This window comes from Martes martes (assembly GCF_963455335.1).
Source record: "Martes martes genome assembly, chromosome: 14".
Lineage (NCBI taxonomy): Eukaryota > Metazoa > Chordata > Mammalia > Carnivora > Mustelidae > Martes > Martes martes.
Genome location: NC_137902.1, coordinates 53,624,599 through 53,637,934, shown reverse-complemented (window position 1 = coordinate 53,637,934; position 13,336 = coordinate 53,624,599). Strand labels below are relative to the sequence as shown.

The 13,336-nt window shown below is 36.6% G+C and overlaps 1 protein-coding gene across 3 annotated transcripts in view; it reads right to left on the bottom strand.

Moving 5' to 3' along the window:
- MICU1 (mitochondrial calcium uptake 1) overlaps positions 1 to 13,336 on the bottom strand; it is a 253,080-nt gene that overhangs the window by 218,692 nt on the left and 21,052 nt on the right. Inside the window, exon 2 of one of the 3 annotated variants that reach the window (XM_080822561.1) lies at positions 1,896 to 1,961. The exons of the other annotated variants lie outside the window; for them this stretch is intronic. The gene's annotated coding sequence lies outside the window, so the exon portion shown is untranslated. The remainder of the gene's footprint in view (positions 1 to 1,895; positions 1,962 to 13,336) is intronic. 3 annotated transcript variants of the gene reach the window in all.

Sequence of the window (13,336 nt, the reverse complement as noted above, 5' to 3'; positions counted from 1 at the left end):
AGTCATAGAAAAATGTTGCTATGGCCAGTATCAGAGAGATTACTGCCTGTGCTCTCTTTAAGGATTTTTATGGTTTCAGATCTCACATTTAGGTCTTTAATCTATTCTGAGATTACTTTTGTGTATGGTAAAAGAAAGTGGTCCAGTTTCATTCTTTTGCATGTGGCTGTCCAATGATCCCAACACTATTTGTTGAAGAGACTATCTTTCTCTGATTGTATATTCATTCCTCCTTTGTTGAAGATTAGTTGACCATATAATTGTGGTGTTATTTCTGGGTTTTCCATTCTATTCCACTGATTTATTTCTCTGCTTTTTAATGCCAGTAACATACTCCTTTAACTGCTACTGCTTTATAATATAACTTGGTATCTGGAGTTGTTCTGTTTTTCTTTTTCAAGATTACTTTGGCTATTTGAGGTCTTTTGTGGTTCCATACAAATTTAAGATTCGTTCATTCTAGTTCTGTGAAAAATGTTGGTAACTTGATATGGACTACATTAAATTTGTAGATTGCATTAGGCAGTATTACAGACATTTCAACAATGTTTGTTCTTCCAACCATGATTATGGAATATCTTCCCATTTTTTTGAATCATCTTCAATTTCTTTCATCAGTATTTTATAGTTTTCAGATTACAAGTTTTCCACTTCTTGGGTTATTTCTAGATATTTTATTGGCTTGGGTGAAAATATAAATCAGACTGTTTCCTTAATTTCACTTTCTGCTCTGTTTGCAACAAATTTCTATACATTGATTTTGTATCCTGCAACTTTACTGAATTTCTTTATCAGCTCTAGTTTTTGGAGGGTTTTTTGTTGGGTTTTTTTTGGTTGTGTATGTGTGGAGTCTTTAATGTTTTCTATATACAGTATCATGTCATCTGCAAATAGTGAGAGTTTTACTTCTTCCTTACCAATCTGGATGTGTTCTATAAATGCATATAACTATATAAATGTACAATCATATCTAATAGTTTTTTGGTGGAGTGCTTAGGGTTTTCAATATATAATATCATGTCATTTGCAAATAGTACAATTTGGATGCCTTTTATTTCTCTTTCTTGCCCAAATGCTCTGGCTAGTACTTTCAATTCTATGCTGGGGAAAAATGGCAGGAGTGGGATTCTTGTCTTATTCCTCTTCTTAAAGAAAAGGTTTCCAGGGGCACCTTGGTGGTTCAAGCCTTAAGTGTCTGCCTTCAGCTCAGGTCATGATCCCAGAGTCCTGGGATCAATCCCTGCATCAGGCCCCCTGCTCGACGGAAAGCCTGCTTCCCCCTCTCCACCTCCCTCTGCTTGTGTTCCGTCTCTCGCTGTGTCTCTTTCTGTCAAATAAATAAATAAAATCTTAAAAAAAAAAAAAAAGAAAGAAGAAGAAGAAGAAGAGAAGAGAAAAGGTTTCCAGCTTTTCACTGTTCACTATGATGTTAGCTGTGGGCCTGTCATATATGACATACGTATGTTGATGTACACCCCTCTCAGTTTGTTGAAAATATGATCACTCTTCTTAAGAGTTGAAATTCTGTATCTCTCCATTGTCAAATCCAAGAATAGAGAGTTATCTAGGGACATGGATCTTGACAGTCATTCCAATTTTATAAGACAATATATTTAGGATAAAAGCAGTATTTAAAGGAATAATGCCAAGATGATTAGCAGAAATACAGGCATAATCTGGACAAAGACTAATGTTATTTGATTCATACCAATCTAAACAATCACTTCTTCCACACACTTCTGACCACTATGATCACAAAACCAAAGTTAATGCTCCTGATACAGGAGGCATTAAACTTTCTGTCATCTTTAACTACCCATGGAGGATCACACAGGACTAGTCAAGGTAAAAAAAAAAAAATCCCAATTTCCGGAAAAGACAATCTCTAACATTACCACTAATCAGCAATCTTCCAAACAAAGGTTTATAATTCTTCTTCTTCTTTTTAATGATACAGAACACTGGAAAAATCAAAAGGAAATAAATTTATAATTTAATCAGTCTCGTATATACCAGAACTGCAATACATTTAAAAAATTATTTCTAGGCAAACGTGGGTGGCTCAGTCAGTAAGGCATCTAATTCTTGATTTTGGCTCAGGTCATGATCTCAGGGACCTGGGATCGAACCCCACATTGGGCTCCCTGCTCAATAAGGAGTCTGCTTGTCTCTCTCTCCCTCGTTTGCTCACTCTCTCAAATAAATAAATAAATAAATAAATCTTTAAAAAGTTATTTCTAGATGAAAAGTTATAGGGATTTGTTGTGCAACAAAGTGAATATACTTAGCACTACTATACTGTAAGTTAAAAATGTTTAAAATGATAAATTCAGTGTTATGTATTTTTCACCACAATACGAAAAAAAACATAGAATATCAACAAAGAATGAACCCTAATATTAACAAACGCTTTAGTTAATAATAATGTTTCAATATTGGATCACCAATTGTAATAAATGTATCATAATAATGCAAGAATTAAATACAGGGTAACTGAGAGGTAGAAACAGAGACAATATACACAAACAGGTAATACAATGGCACTAAATTCAAATCTTTCAATAGGTAATGGGATAAATGTCCCAACAAAAGACACAGGGTATCAGACCGGATAAAAAAGCAATACCCATTGAAATGATGTCTGCAAGAGACTCATTTTAGACCCAAAGACTCCTCCAGATTTAAAGTGAAGGGGCAGGAAACTGTTTATCATGCTACTGGACATCAAAAGAAAGCTAGGGTAGCAATCCTTATATCAGACAAATTAGATTTTAAACCAAAGACTGCAACAAGAGATAAGGAAGGACACCATATCAATAATTAGAGAGTCTATCCAACAAGAAGATCTAACAATTGTAAATATTTATGTCCCTAACATGGGAGCAGCCAATTATATAAACCAATTATTAACAAAATTAAAGAAACATATTGATAATAATACAGTAATAGTAGAGGACTTTAATACCCCACTCATAGCAATGGACAGATCATCTAAGCAGAATCAACAAGGAAACAAGGGCTTTGAATGACACTCTGGACCAGATGGACTTCACAGATATATTCAGAGCATTTCTTCCTAAAGCAACAGAATACATATTCTTCTTGAGTCCATATGGAACATTCTCCAGAATAGATCACATCCTGGGTCATAAATCAGGTCTTAACTGGTACCAAAAGACTGGGATTATTCCTTGCATATTTTGGGATCACAATGCTTTGAAACTGGAATTCAATCACAAGAGAAAATTTGGGAAGAACTGAAATACATGGGGGCTAAAGAGCATCCTACTAAAAAAATGAATGGGTCAACCAGGAAATTAAAGAAGAATTTTAAAAACTCATGAAAATACAACTGTTCAAAACCTTTGGGATGCAGCAAAGGTGTTTCTAAGAGGGAAATATACAGCAATACAAGCCTTTCTCAAGAAACAAGAAAGGTCTTAAATACACAACCTAACCCTACACCTACAGGAGCTGGATAAAGGACAGCAAATATAGCCTCAACCCTGCAGGAGAAGAGAAATAATAAAGATCAGGGCAGAAATCAATGAAATAGAAACCAAAAGAACAGTAGAACAGATCAAGGAAACTAGGAGCTGGTTCTCTGAAAGAGTAAGATTGATAAACTCATAGCTGGGCTTAGCAAAAAGGAAAAGGTCCCAAATAAATAAAATCATGAAAGAGGAGAGATCACAACCAACACCGAAGAAAAACAATTACAAGAAAATAGTATGAGTAACTATATGCCAACCAATCAGGCAATCTGAAGCAAATGATTACATTCCTTGAGACACATAAATTACCAAAAGTGGAACAGGAAGAAATAGAAAACCTGAACAGACCCATAACTAGTAAGGAAATTGAAGCAGAAATCAAAAATCTTGCAGCAAACAAGAGCCCAGGGCCAGATGGCTTCCCAGGGGAATTCAACTTAACATTTAAAGAAGAATAATACCTATTCTCCTGAAGCTGTTTCAAAAATAGAAATGGAAAGAAAACTTCCAAACTCTATGAGACTAGCATTACCTGGACCCAAAAACCAGACAAAGACCCTACCAAAATGGAGAATTACAGACCAATATCCCTGATGAACACAGACGTAAAAATTCTCACCTAGCCAATAGGATCCAGCAGTACATTAAAAGGATTATTCACCACAACTAAGTGGGATTTACACCTGGCCTGCAAGGTTGGTTCAACATATGCAAATCAATCAACGTGATACACCACATTAATAAAAGGAAGGACAAGAACCATATGATCCTCTCCATAGATGCAGAAAAAGCATTTGGCAAAGTACAGCATCCTTTCTTGATTAAACTTTCCACAGTTTACGGATAGAGGGAATATACCTCAATATCATAAAAGCCATCTATGAAAAGCCCATAGTGAATATCATTCTAACAGGGAAAAACTAATAGCTTTTCCCTAAGGTAAGGAACATGGCAGGGATATCCACTATCACCACTGTTGTTCAACACAGTACTAGAAGTCCTAGCCTCAGCAATCAGACAACAGAAAGAAATAAAAGGCATCCGAATCTGCAAAGAAGTCAAACTCTCACTCTTTGCAGATGACATGATACTCTATCTAGAAAACCCAAAAGAGTCCACCCCAAAATTGCTAGAACTCATACAGGTATTCAGCAAAGTGACAGGATATAAAATCAATGCACAGAAATCAGCTGCATTCCTATACACTAACAACGAGACAGAAGAAAGAGAAATTAAGGAGTTGATCCCCTTTACAGATGCACCCAAAACCAGAAGATATTCAGAAAGTCTACTTAGAAAACTATAGAACAATCATGAAAGAAATTGAGAAAGACATGAAGAAATGGAAAACATTCAATGATCATGGATGGAAAGAACAAATATTGTTAAAATGTCTATGCTACCTAGAGCAACACATTCAGTGTATTTGCCCTATAGATTCAGTTCAATCCCTCTCAAGATACCATCAACTTTTTTCACAGAACTGGAACAAATAATCCTAAAATTTGTATGGAATGAGAAAAGACCCCAAATAGCCATAGGAATGTTGAAGAAGAAAACCAAAGCTGGTGGCATCGCAATGCCAGACTTCAAGATCTATTACAAAGCTGTAATCATCAAGATAGTATGGTACTGGCATAAAAACAGAAACATAGATCAGCGGAACAGAATAGAGAGCTCAGAAATGGACCCTCAACTCTACAGTCAACTAATCTTCGAGAAAGCAGGAAAGAATATCCAATGGGAAAAAAAAAAAATCTTTTCAACAAATGGTGTTGGGAAAATTTTGGACAGCCACCTGCATAATGAAACTGGACCACCTCCTTACACCAATCACAAAAATAGACTCAAAATGGATAAAAGACCTAAATATGAGACAGGAATCCATCAAAATCCTACAGGAGAACACAGGCCACAGCAACTTCTTGCTAGAATGTCTCCGAAGGCAAGGGAAACAAAGGCAAAAAAGAACTACTTGGACTTCACCAAGTCAAAAAGCTTTTACACAGCCAAGGAAACAGTAGACAAAACCAAAAGGCAACCAAACGAATGGGAGAAGATATGTGCAAATGTCTTATCAGATAAAGGACTAGTATCCAAAATCTATAAAGAACTTATCAAGCTCAACACCCAAAGAACAAATAACCCAGTCAAGAAATGGGCAGAAGACATGAACAGGCATTTCTCCAAAGAAGACATACAAATGGCCAAGAGATACATGAAAAAATGCTCAATGTCACTTGGCATGAGGGAAATATGAATCAAAACCACAATGAAATACTATCTCACAATGGCTAAAATTAGTAAGTCAGGAAACAACAGATGTTGGTGAGAATGTGGAGAAAGGGGAACCCTCTTACACTGTTGGTAGAAATACAAGCTGATGTAGCCACTCTGGAAAACAGTATGGAGGTTCCTCAAAACGCTGAAAATAGAGCTACCCTATGACCCAGTATTGCACTACTGGGTTTACCCCAAAGATACAAATGTAGGGATCTGAAGGGGTACCTGCACCCCATGTTTATAGCAGCAATGTCTAAAATAGCCAAACTATGGAAAGAGCCCAGATGTCCATCGACAGATGAATGGATAAAGAAGGTGTGTGTGTGTGTACACACGCATGTGTGTGACAGACTACTACTCAGTCATGAAAAGAAATGAAATGTTGCCATTTGTAGCGACATGGATGGAACTAGAAGGTATTATGCTAAGCAAAATAAGTCAACCAGATAAAGACAATTATCATACGATCTCACTCAGATGTGGAAATTTAAAAAACAGAACAGGATCACAGGGGAGAAGGGGAAAAAATAAAACAAGACAAAATCAGAGAGGAAAACAAACAATAAGAGACTCTTAATGACAGGAAACAAACTGGGGATTGCTGTAGCAGAGGGTGGCAGGGGGATGGGGTAAATGGGTGATGGACATTAAAAGAGGGCCCATGATATAATGAGCACTACGTATTATATAAGACTGATGAATCACTGACCTCCACCGCTGAAAGTAATAATACATTATGTGTTAATTAACTGAATTTAAATTTAAAAAAGACACTGGAAAAAATCTACTAATTAAAAAGTATTTCCTAATGTAAGGTATTTTCCATTTATAAACATCATTTACCTGAATTCAATCACAATGATTACACATGTTCCATATTTTTGAGGAAATAATTATACTTATGAGTGCTCACAATATTTTTCCAAACAGGATGAAATAGATAAAAATATGTACAATCTTTCTTACTTGCACTCTTTCACCAGTGTTATCTACATGGTATGGAGTTAACAACACAGCATAGTTACTGACCTCTTGCAGTTTTTCTCAACAGGTGTTACACAAGAGAATTAACGTATCCATTGGACAATGACTTAACTTTTCTCCTATAAATCTAAAATGGTAGTAGTTTTGTACGAATAGGATTATGATTTCTCAATCCTAAGTGTCACTGAAATAATTTACTTTGTTCTGTGGTTCAGATGGGCAACCCTCGTTGCAAAAGACTATTAGAGCTATGAAAACCTATGCAGAACTAACTTACAGCATTAGGAGTAGCTAATACTATTAGTCATTACATCTTAATTTTGTACAGAGAATAGAGGACCTAACAAAATAAAAACATACATGTTAACACTGGGGTGCGATAGGTAAATGAACTACTTAAACTTCATCTTTTATTTTTTTTTACAGATTTATTTATCTTAAAGAGAGACAGCACTCATGCATAAGCAAGGCAAGGGGCAGTGTGAGAAGAAGACAGAATCCCAAGCTAACTCTGAGCTCAGTGTGGACTCTCGACATGGGGCTTAATCTCACAACCCTGAGATCATGACATCAAGATCAAGAGTTGGTTGCTTAACTGACTGAGCCACCCAGGTGCCCCTAAACTACATCTTTTAAAATATCTTAAGGAATGCCTGCCTGGCTCAGTCAGTTAAGCATCTGCCTTCAGCTCAGGTCATGATCCCAGGGTCCTGGGATCAAGCCCCACATCAGACTCCCTACTCAGTGGGGAGCCTGCTTCTCCTTCTTCAGTTGCTCTCCCTGCTTGTGCTCTCTCTCTCTCAAATAGATAAGTCTTTAAAAATCTTAAAAAAAAAAATAACTTGGGACGCCTGGGTGGCTCAGTTGGTTGGGCCGCTGCCTTCGGCTCAGGTCATGATCCCAGGGTCCTGGGATCGAGTCCCACATCGTGCTCCTTGCTCAGCGGGGAGCCTGCTTCTCTCGCTGCCTCTGCCTGCCTCTCTGCCTACTTGTGTGTACTCTCTCTGACAAATAAATAAATAAAATCTTTAAAAAAAAAAAATAACTTAAGTTGCCTCTGCTAAACTCTACTAATCAGTTTAATCAAATATAGCCATAAACAGAAAATAACCATTAAGGTTTTCCTGATATGTATAGAATTACTACAAGAGAGAGTATACTAAAATCCTGATGGTAGTTATAAGGAAAGGCCAAGATTAGTCTCTGACCAAATTCAAACACAGGAAGCTCCTAAAAACGAAATATTAAAATAATACCACCTTAAATTTTATTTGTAATTAGTCTAAAAAACAATTTCGGTGCATTCTACCAAAGAAATGCAACCCTATTCCTTCTTTCTTTTCTTATTGATTTTCTTCTCTTTTCTCTTCTACTCATATTCATACCTTAAGCTTACAAGTCTTTCCAAGGAACTTTTAGCCTCACTTACAGTTCTCAACACTAACACATCCTAAAAATTGAGTTTCCTGTTCTATCATCCATGGTCAGGTTTCTAAGTCAGAGCACAAAGGAAACATCAAATGCCCAATCTTCACCCTTATACAGAGCTTTTGCTAGGTAAGCCAAAGTAGATGGTAATCTAAATGCCTCCCTTCATCTTTTCCTGCCTTGCAGCAATCATCTTGGCCTTCTGGTAAACAGAAAGTATTCCTTAATGAAAAAGAGAGAAGGGAGCAATGATGTGTAAAAAAAGCAAAGTACACTGGACTTAGAAGTCTTACTTTTAAAAATTTTTCTAAAAGATTTTATTTATTTGACAGAGAAAGAGCACAAGAAGGGGGACCTACAGAGGTAGTTGGAGAAGCAGGTTCCCAACTAAGCAGGAGCCCGAAGACGTTAGGCTCTATCCCACGACCCCGATGCCATGACCTGAGCTGAAATCAAAAGTCAGGTGCTCAACTGACTGAACCACCCAGGAACCCCAACTAATTAGTCTTAAATTCAAACCCCAGCTATTCAACTTAAATTCTGGATATTATCTGGTTTCAATTTTCTTACCTATACAATTAAGGGAATCAGGTTACAAAGTCTCCAAAAGTCTATCTAACAATCTGTGATTCTGTGATGTAAAGGTTGAAAATTCACAGAAATACCGCATTACCTATCCCAAATTCTCAGAAGCCCCAAATTCCCAAAGCCCTTCAGTTCTCCTATACTTCACTCTTCTCCTCTAGCCCAAACCTCAACTTCTATCCAGGTAGGTGCTACTACTCACTAGGAGCACCGCCTTCCCAATTTTGGTTGTGAGAACCAAAAATGTCTCCATACATTGGCAAATGTTCCCAGGACAGTGCAGGGTGGTGAGGGATTAGGCCTAGCTGAAAACCACTGTGCCAGAGGATAGAAAAGGAAAAAAAAAAAAAAAAATAGGCGTATCTTCCCTACATTCTTGGGATCCTTAGTCAAAAAGAAGAGTTTCCCCTTCTCAGACTCTAGATGCCTACATAGTGCCAGTGCCACCACTACCTTATAGATGAATTTGCATTTCCCAGAATTTTCTATCATCATAAATTATATACAAAAAGCCCAAATGAAGAATGGGCAGGTGATCTGAACAGACATTCCATCAAAGAAGATACATAAATGGCAAATACGCACGTGAAAAGATACTCAACATCATTAGCTATTAGAAAAATGATAATGAAAACCACAACGAGACACTATACATCTACTGGAATGGCTAAAAAAAAATACTAAAACAGTATCTGACAATATCAAAGATGCAGAGCAACTATAACACACACACTGCTGGAGGGAATAAAAGATGATACACTCCAAGACACTTTAGAGATGAAAACTCAGGTTTGCACAAAAACCTGTACATGAAGTGTTCACAGCAGTTTTATTCATTCTTACCAAAGTTGTAAATAACCTAAATGATTTCCAACAGTTGAATGAACAAACTCCAGTACATCCATACAATGGAAAACTACCCAGTAATCAGGAATGAATTACTGACATGCTCAACAAGAATCTGAAAGATATTATGCTGATGATGAAAGATAATCAGTTTCAAAAGGTTCCACACTTTTATATGAGATTCTGGAAAAGTAAAACAGGAGAGATGGAGAACAGATCAGACTACCAGAGGTTACAGGTAGGTAGATTTGACTGCAATGGAACCACACAGAAATTTTGGAGGGGATATCCTGTATCCTGACGGAAAATCTATATTCTGTGTGGGACTGTCATACAAATCTAAACACATGCTAAACCTCAAAGAAATGCATAGCAAAATATAAGTCAATGTTATTGTATATACAATTTTTAAAATATAAGATTTTTAAATTCTATTTCATTTTTCTATATCTGTATTTACTATACATAGTAGTAGTCTTTTATTTTTCTCATCTCCATCAAGTTTTGCTTAAATTCAAATTTAAATAAAGTAGTAAGGCAATAATTTGGTTGCTAAGCTCTAGGCAGTTTAAAATAGCATAAAAAAAAATGTTTCTGGGGCGCCTGGAGAGCACAGCCGGTTAAACATCAGACTCCTGCTTCGGCTCAGGTCCTGATCTCAGGGTTGTGAGATCAAGTCCTGTGTCAGGCTCCACACTCAGCCATCTGCTCGAGTTTCTCTCTCCCCCTCCTTCTGTCCCTTCTGCACCAGTGGATGCTCGCTCGCTCTCTCTAAAACAAATAAATAAATCTTTAAAAAATAGTAATAAACTGTTTCTTTGGTATTCCTGTTAAACCATTTAATGATCATTGTATTTTTTATTTTGAGAGGCAGTTCTCTACAAAATGTTTGTTTTTCCCCTAGCGATTGGTTTAAATTATCTACTTCTACCGATCTCAGGTGATGAAAATGTACTTAAGGAAACATTAAGTAGCTCTAAGAAGATAAATAAAGGTAAAAACCAGATAGGACCCCACATCTAAGTCAAAAGGCCTTTTAAAAATTATTATTATTATAAATAATTATAAATAAAAGGCACTTAGAAAATAAATTATTTTCAGATAGTCTCATAAACAGGATAATTTTTATATATTTCTTAATCATAAATGTTATTTTGACCTTGAATGCTGGTTCTACCTTGCTAAAGCCAAGAAGTATAAATGATATCAGCCATTAAAATAAATAGTCTAGTTTTAAGAAATAACTAGTACACAGAAATAAACTAGTACACAGCTCACCACTTTATACTTTTCTAACAGCAGGCCCAATCTGATCTGAACTAGGTAAAGCCATACAACAATGTAAGCTTCAGAGATGTGAGAACCCAATACATACTCCACTAATAAACATTTCCTCATATACTGGATGTAAGGCTTTTCTGGCCTTCCTTGTGGCACCTGAAGCCTTTTACTAAGAATAAAATCATTACTTTGTATATTATGATCTCTCTATATTTAAATATTAAATATTCTTCTATCAAAAGAAATTATTTCAAACTATTTTTGTAAGTCACAGTTTTCTAAACAGTATGCTAATCCATAAACTTCTATATCCAAGTCGATACCACCATCCTATCAAGCTTGGATTTCAGCAATTGTCTCCTATACTAACTCCTTGCTTTCATTCTGTACATTAGCCAGAGTAATTTCTTTTTTCTAGAATAATCTTTTAAAAATGCACATTAGAAATCTCCAAAATAGAGGCACCTAGGTGGCTCAGTTGGTTAAGCACTGGATTCGATTCGGGCTCTGATCATGATCTCATGATCTTAGCATCAATCCCTGCAATGGGCTCCTGCTCAGGAAGTCTGCTTGTCCCTCTCCCCCTCACCCCTACTCCTGCTTGCTAATAAAATCTTTAAAAATAAAAAATAAAAGAAATAAAAACCATGTATTCTACTTTCCTAGCCTACGATCTTTGTTGCCTGAAATAACTCCACTTTATTTTATCAACCACATAGTACAATGAGGCTTCCCCATTCTAATTTTTTAATAAAATTTCAAATATTAAAAGTAGCAAAAATCCCTGATTCTGAATTTAACAGCTGACATTTAAGGTGTAATAAGCAAGACACATAATTTTTTTTTCCTTCTGCTTTCAATTTGCTTGCCTAGTAACTTCAGGTAACCTCTGCTGTCACCTGAAAAAGCACTTGTAAATTTTATTAGTCTCTCCAAACACTTTAATCTTTCAATTAAATCCCATATATTCGTCTTTCTAGAAATCTGTATTTCTTGCTTTGTTATTTTTTAACAAAAGACAAAAAGAGCAAACAATAGAAATTCATTCATTACAAAAATAAATACCCCACATAAAAAAATTATTTAAGAATCAAAACATGAAAATGCTGGTGTTAACTGACAGACAATGAAAAAAAGAAACTGAACAGGGACAAAAAGATTTCATTACAGCAGATAAGGAAGAAAACTAGGAAATGGGATATATGTGGTTTCTTCTTAAAGGGGGGGGGCGCCTGGGTGGCTCAGTGGGTTAAAGCCTCTGCCTTCGGCTCAGGTCATGATCCCAGGGTCCTGCGATCGAGTCTCGCATCGGGCTCTCTGCTTGGCAGGGAGCCTGCTTCCCCCTCTCTCTCTGCCTGCCTCTCTGCCTACGTGTGATCTGTCTCTCTGTCAAATAAATAAATAAAATCTTAAAAAAAAAAACCAAAAACCTCAACTTCTACCATTTAAAAGAAACACAAAATATAAATCCTAAAAGTTATAATGAATTGCCTGACACCTCACCAAAGAAGATATACAGATGGCAAATACACATATAGAAAGATGCTCCACACCATCTTTTCCCATATGTCCTCAGGGAAATGTATATTAAAATACTGATATATAATACCCACCAGTTACAGTAACCAAAATATGGAACACTGACAATACCAAATGCTGGAGGAGATGTGGAGCTATAGGAACTCTCATTTATTACTGATACGAATACATAAAGGTGAATGTTAGAAGGTGGAGGAGGGTCAGAAGTGTATCCTCCAGACTGAGAAGACACTTCAATACGGAAAAAAGAAGCAAGTCACAACATACAGCTTACAGAGTTTTACTCAGGGTAACTTACATGACAGGGAGGACGAGGGGACAGACAATCCCGCAGCACATAGGTACCCTTTACCACTATTCTCTGCCCCTACTTTCCACCCCTATCTGGACCTTAATACCCAGCTTTTTATGGAGCAAAGGGCATGGTGGTGACATCAAGGGTAGTAATCTAACGTGGTGCCATCTGTGTGCCAGAAGATCCACTAGTTAACTAAAGTGGTGCCACATGTGTGCCAGAGAGGCTCTATACTAGTTATCTACAGTAGCGCCATCTGTGCACCAGAGGGGAGAACAAAATGGAGGGCCAAAGATGGAGTCAGTCTTGTCAGCACTCCTATAGTACAGTAACCTTGCAAGACAGTTGTGTTTTCTCACAAAAGCAAATACACTCTTACCATATAATCCAGCACTGCACTCCTTGGAATTTATTCAAAGGAGCTGAAAACTTAAGTCCACGCAAAAACCTGCACACATATGTTTCTAGCAGCTTTATTCCTAACTGCCAAAACCTGGAAACAATGAATATCCTTCTGCAGGTGAATGGATTGATAAAATGCAGTACATCTAGACAATGGAATATTATTCAGTGCTAAAAATAAATGAGCTATCGGTTCATG